Genomic DNA, 11033 nt, shown 5'->3' with positions numbered 1-11033 from the left:
GGGGATAGAGGGGGTTACACTATGAAGTGGCTATGAGGTTCAAGTTTGATGTAAGACGGGATCAGACCTGTTAATATCCAAAAGTCAGGCACTGAATAAGATCCCTGCCCCCCACCCCCTTAAAATAGCTGGAAGTGATTGGAAGGCTGTAGGCTCTACATCCGCTGTCATCAAGGGTGGGTGAAGAGAGGAAATTTGAGAGTGCATATATGAAAGCAGTTTGTGGTTTTACCCCATTGATGTAACCCATTTGAAAAACCTGTAACTGTTATTTTAATAGGATTTCTTTTTTTACTAGAAAAGGCTTTATTGACAGGCCATGGAAAATTTTTCTCTTGCTGCTTTCAGATATGCAACCCCTGGAAGAGATAAATTGAAGCGTTTATGCTTCCTGAACATAGAGCCTGCACAACGTTCTTTGGGAAGAAAAGCTTTGCAAACCTTGCTCATAGCAGTGTGGTATAAGTTGTTGGGTTGTGAAGACAGATTTTAGGGAAGGAACCATGAAATTTTCTGGAATATATATATTTTGAAGAGGAAGAGAAAAGAGCATAGCATTTACGTTTAATCTATATACCTGGCAACCTAGCAGTGTGATAGGCACTTTATCTCATTCAGTCTTTCCTGCAACCATATAAAGTAATTTTTTATACACCCATTTTGAAGATGAGGAGATCAAGTCTCAGGAAGGTGATGGAATTTTCCCAAACTCATCTGGTTAATAAATGTATTTGATTCGATAGCCATTCTGTTTCTACCACATTGCATTACCAAAACTTGGGAAAGAGAATGTTAATTTCATCGTATTTAACTACAAGAGAAGCTAATAACAGATAGTTCCTAAACAGATAGTTAACAAATAATAGCAGAGTTTATTATTAAGAAATCTGGTAAGAGAGAGGAATGTTCCATTAAAGGAAGAAAAGGAACAACTAAAAGCAATATGATCTTCGGGTAATTTTGGAGGAATGCAGACAGTTGTCTAGAGAGAGATCTCTCACGACTAAATTAAACAGAGCTTAACCTGATGAAGTGGGAATATGGAAAGGTGCCAGCAAGGCTGACCTAAAACAGAGCAATAGGAAAAGAAAAGACACCTGAGAGCAGAAGTTGCCATCCGAAGGGGCACAGCTCTGAGGGTGAGCACCTCTAGGAAGGATGTTACAGGAGCATCGGCTGGAAGACTTGTGGCTTCTCTACCTGTCAGCCAGTGAGCGCACCTGTCCTTGTACAGGTTGACGCAGGAGTGCGTGGTGCAGATCAAGGAAGGAAGTTTGGGAAACTCTCAGACAGGCTGCCTCTGAGCTTGGACAAGCTTTCAGGGCTGTTGCCTTTCCCAAATGGGTCCTTTGTGAAACCCACCCAAGTCAGGGAGGTCACCTGAGGTCACAGTATGGAGAGACTGAAGGAGTATATTTTTTCAAATGAAATTTAAAGAATGTTTACCCTTAAACTGTCCCTGCTCACTTGGTCGAGTATCTCCCAAATAAACCAATGGGTTTTGTTTTGTTTTGTTTTGTTTTGTTTTGTTTTGTTTTGTTTTCAGCGCTAAAGGAAACTCCCTTCTACAGCTTGGCAATCAAAAAGACATCCTGGGGCACCTGGGTGGCTCAGTTGGTTAAGCGTCTGACTTTGACCCAGGTCATGATCTTGCAGTTTGTGGATTCAAGCCCCACATTGGGCTCTGTGCTGACAGCTCAGAGCCTGGAGCCTTCTTCGGATTCTGTGTCTCCCTCTCTCTGCCCCTCCCCCACTCTTTCTCTTTCTGTCTCTCAAAAATGTATAAACAGAAAAAAATTTTTTTTAATAAATAAAAAATAAAAAGGACATCCTGCCCTCCTCTCATTCCCATACCCAGAGAATCAACAATTTTGAGGTCAATTTAAGGGCCTCCGTGCTTGGGGAGTAGCAGAGTTGGGGGTAGTGGGAGTGCTATGAAGTCAATCTTAGAAACTCTCTGAAAGAGATACCAAGGAAAGTTCTCTGCTGGTTCTCTGCTCTCAGTGTGGCCTCCTCTCCTTAACATTCTGCCCTTTCTTCACACCTCTGACGGAGAAGGTCACCACAGAACAGAATCCTGGCCCTTTCTCTCACTGCGCCCAGGCTCCCCCTCCCCCTCCTGCCCTGAGTTCCATCACAGGGAAGAAAAACCAGACACATCATCACATAAGAAGCCCAGTACAAACTGTGGCCTTTGACAAGGGCCAGGTTTCCTATTGCCACTTGTCAGTCTTGGCTGCTCTGTGCTCTTTCCTCTGAACCAAACTATGACCACTGAAGGCAGAAACCTCATGTTGTCATGGAAAAGAACACAGGCTTGAAGTTACAAACAGGGATTCAAATTTTGCTTTCTTGTAGGCTTGCACAACTTACAGAGTCTCCACAAACTTCAGTTTCTCATCTGTAAAATATGTCACTGCACCATTGGTTTCGCATGTGAGCTGCCTTGATGATGAAATAAGATCATGTCGGGGCGTCTAGGTGGCTCAGTTGGTTAAGCAATCGACTTCGGCTCAGGTCATGATCTCACAGTTGGTGGGTTCAAGCTCCATGTTGGGCTCTGTGCAGACAGCTCAGAGCCTGGAGCCTGCCTCGGATTCTGTGTCTCCCCTCTCTCTACCCCTCCCCTGCTCACGCTCTGTGTCTCTCTGTCTCTCAATTATAAGCAAACGTTAAAAAAATACTTTTTAAAGAAATAAGATCATGTCTGCAGAGTGCTTAAATAATTCTGGTATGTGATAAACACTAACTAGTGCCTTCCTTCCTCCATCATCTCATGTCAGTGCCTTACAGAGCTGCCCAGTGCTCCTGATACCTACGATGTAGGCATTCTGGGGGATGAGCAGAAGCCGGCCACACCAGTGCGCCCATATTTCAAAGTACCTCTCTCATCCTGTTTCTTACAAGCTCTCTTGGTCTGTGCCCTGAATTTCTTTTGTCTGAGCTAATAACAGCAGGATTGAGATGGTAACAGGAGGTATGTTCCTTTGCAAGTGCTATTGTTACCAGTTTTTATTTTTCCTAACATCAGAGCAAACCTGTTTCTGAGAAGGTTCCTTGTGATGAGCTGCCACAGGGCAGGCTGTGACTGGGGGCTTCTTGACAGAATGTTCCCTTGAGTAGAAATGAATGAGTTTGTTTAATGGGTTTGTGAACTTCCCTTCCAAGCCCCAGGCTTCACCAGCAAAGCTTGGCAAAGAATGGGTGGATACCCTGTGGTGCTAGATGACGTTAATATATCTTCTTCAAAAGGTGTGCAAGTTATGTACACAAAATTTTTTAATGGGATTTGGTTTTGTTTTAGTGATGGTAATATGATCATATAGTATGATGATGACACTGTATACTATGTGCTTCTGTAATATAAGCAAAACAAAGCATAGCTGGATACTATTTTGAAATACTAATTGATGCATTCTTCTTTTATTCCTTTTACTTCTTATAGCCCTCAAACAGATGTAAGGCCATTTGCTTATTATAAAAGTAAGGCTGAGGCCCTTGCTCTACAAGGAGAGAAAAATACCTATTGTTAACAAAGGGTCAAATTTTTTGCTTTGAGTTCCAAATGAGGTGCAAATTCAAAGCCAAAACAATGAATTAAAACCCAAAGCCTTTTGATTCATAATAGTTGTACTTCATTTTTTATTTATTCTTTTTCCAAAGAAAAAAAAAAGCTGGAGAATTAGAGATTTTCCACCATGATCTCTGAGAGCAGAGAACCAGCGTCTTTCCTACTGAGGGCTGTGTGCCAGGCTGAGGAGAGCAAGAGTGAGGTTTCACCCTTGCCAGAAGAATGTATCAGAAAGCACACCCTCCAGGGTCATTGGTGACAGGAGCAGCAAGGCGTAGCATGACCCCTAGAGCAAGTGAGGCATGAAGACCAGTGGCTACTGCTGGCATCACTCATTCCATCTATTCAAAGAACATTTATAAGGCAACCAGCTATGTGTCAAGACTGTTCTTGGGATGCAACAGGGGCCAAAGCTTCCTGCCCTCGGGGACTTTTTTTTTTTTATAATTAAAAAAAATTTTTTTGAATGTTTATTTGTTTTTGAAAGAGAGACAGACAGACAGAGCATGAGCAGGGGAGGGGCAGAGAGAGAGAGGGAGACACAGAATCTGTCAGCACAGAGCCCAACACGGGGCTTGAACTTACAAACTCAGATCATGACCTGAGCCGAAGCTGGACGCTTAACCAACTGAGCCACGCAGGCACCCCCCTCAGGGACCTTTTTGAATGAAAGTGAATTCAGTAATAGAGTACTAAAGAGAGATTTTGTCTCATATAAGTTTGTGGACTGATGCGATTGGACACTTAGAGCCATGGCAGACTGTTACATGATTCTAAAAGCTATTGTCAAGCCTTTTGAGCAGGTCCCTTTCTTCTAATTTTATAGACAGAAAAAGCTAAAGTAAAGAACTCTAATGCAGGGGTTCTCCAGGTATGAGCCTGCACCACCAGTGGCGGCGTGTGGCCATCACCTGGGAGCTTGTTAGAAGTGCAAGTTCTTGGCTCCTCCCCAGATCTGGTAAACCAGGAACTCTGGGGGTGAAGCCAAGGACCTGTGAACAAGTGCTCCAGCTCATTCTCCATGCGCTGGAGTTCGAGGACTCTTGCTGTGATAGATAGGGATCACTAATGAGATTGATTAGCTTATCCAGTAAGCATTTACGCAGTTTAAGTTTGGGGTTGGCACTGGGGATGTACAGGCAAACCAGACAAGTTCCCAGCACTCAGGCGGTTGCTCACAGACCTGGATCCACACAGTCGTGCAATTTCAGGGTGACGGAGAATGCTCGGGTACGAGGGTGGCCCAGAGGAGTTGGGGCCTGGCTCTTTTCCACGTGCCTCCTTGCAGTAGAGGGCAGTGAGGGCTGGGAAAGATAAAGCTGCTCCTTCCTGAGGTTCAAGTGTGGCAGGGCCTGAGAAGATGTTTTGTGCATCCAAGGCCCAAGTTGCTCCTGGCTTCTAAGCAGGGCTCCCCCACCATGCTGTGCTTCAGAACTACATGGTGAGCCTAGAAGTATAAGCTCCTGGTCTCACAGATTCAATATCAGTGGAAATCTATACTTTTTAACAAGCTCCCCAGGTGATTCTTATGCACACTGAAGTTTGTTCTAAAAGATGAAGAATTAATTTGCCAGTGAACTCCTCTGTCTCACTTTTCATTGGTTCTGCTCATTGAGCTATGAGGGAATAGAGAAAATACTTTGCTCTAACTAACTGTCTGGAATCATGCTTCTGGAACTCATATTCTGTAAGACAACTCCAGGGGCAGGGGAGAGGGTGTTTACCCGACAGCAGATGCTCATGGCTCAGGAACCTCACCATGTATTGTGAGGTAGCGAAACTACCACAGTGATGATTGCAACACTCATTTAGCAAACATTTATTGAACACCAGCAGTTCACAATTACTCTCCACTGGCATGCTTTGACCAATGGGAGTTGCCAGTCACCATGACCTTTGCCGTGATCGAACAGAAGATTTAAATGCCATTGCATGGCGTGGCTGAAGCTGGCTGCTGGTACTATGTCTTAGTCTTGGCTTCTTCAGCCAAGATGCCAGAATGAGAAGACACACGGTGCCAAGCCTAGCAGGGCCCGGCTGACCTGAAGAGCACATTTACCATGAATAAGAAATAAATGTTTGTTGTTTAAACTATTGAGATTTTGAGCTTATTTATCCTGCAGCATAATCTAGGGAAAGCTGACTAAAACACCAACTCTGTGTCTGGCTTTGTGCTGGGAAATAGAGATGAATAATACATAATCTCCTCCCTTAAAACACCTGCTGGTTCTTTAAGAGACATGAGACAGTTATCTTATCCTATTTTATCTTATCCTATCCTCCTCATTCATCCATCCCCTGGCTTCTCCAGAAAGGATTTATTCGGCCTTTACACATAAAATGTAAGTAATAGAATGCAGTGAGGTACATTAGAAGGAGATGAGAAGGAAAAGGGACGAACAGAGGTCAAGGAATGCGACTTATAAAAATGCATTATCTGTGCTTGTGGGGTGGACACAAATTTAATTCTAATCATCTAGAATCCATTTCATAAGAGACCTGATTAGTTTCACAGTTTACAGAACCCATAAGATTAAATGCCAAGCAGTTGCTCCAGAGAGGCATGGTTATGTCTGGTCATTAGACAACATCGAAATTACTCTGAAAGTCCATGGGATTTAAGCCATTAGCATTTGTTCTTGCTGTTGTAATTTACCATTTTCTTTCCCCCAGTATACTATATGTATATCTCCTCAGCTTGATTCGGTTTTAATTTCAAAGAGAAAAATGAACAGAAAGGCAATTTTATTTATTTATTTATTTATTTCTAGCTAGAAGAGGGAGGAAAAGATATGGTGTGGTAAATCTACAAAGCATTCTTTTTGAGTGTAGTGCTTCACTAATATCACAGTGAATTGTAAGTTTTTGTTTGCTTCCCTCCCCACCCCATACCCAGATGCTTTTTCTAGGAGAGGGTCTGTTTTAATTTATTTTGACTTCCTGCCTCAGTGCCTAGAATAAAGAAGTTCAATAGATGTTGAATGGCATGAGTGACTGAGCATTTTTATTGTTGTATAGTGTCCCACTGTGTGTATTATTATATGTCCATTCTATTAATGGACATTTAGGTTGTTTCTCATTTGGGGAAATGACAAACTAAGCTACTATGAGCATACATATGCATACAATATGCATGTATTGTCCTGCACATAAACACATGTATCTCCAGAGAATAAACCTAACATGGAATAACTGGGTTACATTGTCTTTCTATCTTGCAGTTTACTAGATAACACCACTCTGTTTTCCAAAGTGGTGGTTCCCATTTACCTTCCCACCATCAGTAAATAAGAGTATCTGATGGTCTACATTCACACAAACACAAACATCAAATGTTTTCAGATATTTTTTTGTATTTGCTAATTTCGTAAGTATGTTATGGTGTCCTCTTGTGGTATTAATATGGGTTTGCCTGATTACTGATGAAGTTGAGTACATTTTTATGTAAATGATTACTGAGGATCCTTTCAGGTGAAGAACCGGTTCAAGAATTTTGGATATTTTAAAAAATTGGGTCATCTGTTCTTTCTGTTTTATACAAATCTTTATATATTCTGCATACTAATCCTTTGTCTATTATACATGTTGCAAGAATCTTCTCCTACTCTATGGCTTATCTTTTCAATCCTTTTATGGCCTCTCAATGAGGAAATGTTCTTATGTCAAATTGAGTAGCTTTTCCCCACAATGAGTGATATTTGTGTCTTGTATAAGCAACTTCCTCCCATCTCAAAGTCATAGAGATACATCTTATAGTCTCTTCTAAAAAGCTTTATGATTTTTCTTTTCAAATTAGGTGTTTAGTACTATGAATTATTAGTAGTAGTATTTTGGGAGATGAGGAGGTAATCTGGTAAGTTTCGAAACAATTCACTTTAGTGAAGCAGCCTAAGAGGATGCCACCATAGAGCTGTGTCAGAGCTACACACATAGTTCTTGCGCAGAGGTAGGTTGGAGGTTGATGACTAAGCTATTATCTTTAGAGTGACTGACAGAGCAAAGGACAGCTGTCACCAACCCCACTGTCCTCAGGTGCTATGGACCAGAAGCAGTACCTTGGTGTGAACACGAATAGGCAAGGGCTGACCTCCTCACATGAGCCTGACCACAGGGGTGGGCAGTGGACTGTAGGTAGTACAGAGTTGTGGTAAATTGAATAATAGCCTTCCACAGATGTCCACATCCTAATACTCATAATTTGTGACTATGTCACTTTATATTGCAAACGGGACTTTCCAGATGTGAATAAGTTAAGGATCTTGAAATATGGAGATGATCCTGGATTATCCAAGTGGACCTGATGTAATCACACAGGTCCTAAAGAGGGAAGGAGATCAATAGGAGAGAAGCCGCTATGCTACTACTGGTTAGAAGATGGAGGAAAAGACCTCATGTCAACGAATATAGGTAGACTCTACAAGCTTAAAAAAGCAAGAAAACAGATTCTTTCTTAGAGCCTCCAAAGGAGTGCAGCCCTGTGAACATTTTAGACTTCTGACTTATAGAACTACAAGATAATAAATTTGTGTTGTTTTAAGCCACACAGCCCTAGACCTGTCCTATGTCCCATGGGAGTGTCACCCCCAAATCAGCATGCCAGCACCATTCTGGCAGTCCAGTCTTGCAAGATCTCTTAGAAGAAAAAACATATTGACTAGTGGGAAGATCCTGTCACCCCAGGTCCCCGCTTCTGGAATCTGGTCAGCGCCAGCTCAGGACAATCATGTAGGCCTGTTGGAGAATACTCCCAAGGGAGAGAAAATGGGACCAGTGCCCACATAAGTCTCTGGGCTAGGATCATCCCACCCTGATGTCTGTTGGCCCCCACTGGTCTCGGGAATTTGTGGGGTTCTTACAAGCTTTTGGGGAAGGCACCCCAAACTGTAGGGGCACTCTGAGGATCTTGCTTGCCTGGTCTAAGGGTGGTATAGCACACAATAAATGATCCCTACTATCCTCAGTAGGAACTCACTGCAGGTTTTAGGCCAGGATGTGACATGATACGTTAGAAAGATCGCCTTGGCTTCTATGTGGAGAACAGCCCTAGACCCAGCAAGGATAGAAACAGAGAAACCACATAAAAAAGGCACGGTTATGAATGTAAGCTGGTGCAGCCACTCTGGAAAACAGTATGAAGGTTCCTCAAAAAACTAAAAGTACAACTACCCCACGACCCAGCAATTGCACTACTAGGCATGTATCCAAGGGATACAGATGTGCTGTTTCAAAGGGACACATGCACCCCCATGTTTATAGCAGCACTATCAACAATAGCCAAAGTATGGAAAGAGCCCAAATGTCCATCGATGGATGAATGGATAAAGAAGATGTGGTATACACACACAATGGAGTATTACTCAGCAGTCAAACAGAATGAAATTTTGCCATTTGCAACTACGTGGATGGAACTGGAGGGTATTATGCTAAGTGAAATCAGTCAGTCAGAGAAAGACAAATATCATATGACTTCAGTCATATGAGGACTTTAAGAGACAAAACAGATGAACATAAGGGAAGGGAAACAAAAATAATATAAAAACAAGGAGGGGGACAAAACATAAGAGACTCATAAATATGGAAAACAAACGGAGGGTTACTGGAGGGGTATGGGAGCGGGGGATGGCCTAAATGGGTAAGGGGCACTAAGGAATCTACTGAAATCATTGTTGCACTATATGCTAACTAATTTGGATGTAAATTAAAAAAAAAGATATATATGCTTTAATAATTAAAAAAAAATCAGCACTGTTGCCTTCATCCAGAGGAAACATATAATGACTGTGATTAGAGTGGTAAAGGCAGAGATAGAAAGGGGTGGGAAAAAGAGATCTTTTTGGAAGTGGCAGGTTGCTTGCATTTATTCAGCACTTAGTGCGTTTGTTCTGCCTTGTATTATATCATCAGAAAGTCAGGGTGGATCCAGCAAGCATGGACGATTCAGATCAAGTTAATTTTGAGTCCTTGCTCCACCTCTTACGCTTTATGACTTCAGGCAGGTGACTTCCATATCTACAAATTATTCCATATAATTATAATTAATCCCTAAGACTTGGGTGAGCGCTAAAGAAGATGAGTATAAGAAATGCCATGGGCGTGGGTGTGACGTGCAGGGGGAGTTTAATAAACTACTTTCCCTCCCTATTCACGTTTGTGTCTTCACTAGGTAGCAAAGTATCCAGCAAAGAGATGACTCAGTTATTATTTGCAGAACGGAATTAAATGATACCATTATTTGTTTGGGAAGCTACTGTTCCCTCAGAGCAGTGGTTCCTAACTCTGTTTGGAGCTAGAGAGCTCTTTGAGTTTTTGATGAAAATTGCACGTAGTCAATATGTGTAAAATTTGAAGTGCAATTTCAGTGGGTTCATGACTTCTCTGAAATATATGTATTTACCCTTACTTTAGAGACATGGGACATGCCCATGTCATTAGTTTTAAATTATGCACTTGGAAAAAGACCTCAGTTTGAAATAATCATCTATTTAGCTACCTCCATTGGTATTATCCCAGTATAAGTCAAGCATTTAACCTGTTTTACCTTTAAATCCCAAAAGTCTATTCAAAAAAATAGAGATGAAGGAACTCAAGATCTATCCAAAATGACATCTGTAGAATTGGCTTTAAAGAAATAACCTTCCGTTGGGGTGCTTGGGTGGCTCAGTCGGTTGGGCATCCAACTTCGGCTCAGGTCATGATCTTGCAGTCTGTGAGTCTGAGCCCCACGTCGGGCTCTGCGCTGACAGCTCAGAGCCTGGAGCCTGCTTCGGATTCTGTCTCCATCTCTCTCTGCCCCTCCCCTGCTCTCGCTGTGTGTGTCTCTCTCTCAAAAATAAAATTAAAACATAAAAAAAATTATAGAAATAACCTTCTGAGATTAGAGTCTGCAGGGCTATTGGCCTGACCTGACCCCTTACAGCTTCGATACTGACCTGAGGTCAGGCCAGGCCCCTTTCTGTGTTCCTTCATAATCAGTGGTGATGGGTGATTTAAAAGTGATTTTCAAAAGCTAAATGTTGAGACAGTTAAAGAGCTTACCAACAGCCTGATGATCTTAGAAGAATAAGCCCAAGTACTGAGATTTCAGACGCAAAAGTGATTTCTGGATGGGTCATTGCAAAAGGATTTATGACGCGACAGCAAAGTCAAGTCCAGCCCTGAAATGGATAAGGCCTTCATCTTCTTAGAGAGCCCAAAATGATTTGGGGCATTAGGGTGAATCTGATTATTTTTATTTGTGTAATTTAAAAATGTATTTGGATTACTCTTGATTTGCTGTAAACAGGTTTTCAGAAAATGATGTTTTTTTCCCACAAACGCAGGAAAAAATATATACGAGATCAGATCTGTGTATGGAATAATGTAGAATTAATTTGCAGCCAACCCACTAGCACCAGTTTCATCACCTGCCTGGCCAGAGGGACTGAGTCAGAGCCCTAGGGGCTGTGGTGGCCAAAGACCCTTT

The sequence above is a fragment of the Panthera leo genome, chromosome A1 (assembly GCF_018350215.1).
Source record: "Panthera leo isolate Ple1 chromosome A1, P.leo_Ple1_pat1.1, whole genome shotgun sequence".
NCBI lineage: Eukaryota > Metazoa > Chordata > Mammalia > Carnivora > Felidae > Panthera > Panthera leo.
The sequence above is the reverse complement of the archived record's forward strand: the minus strand, read 5'-3'. Positions refer to the sequence as shown.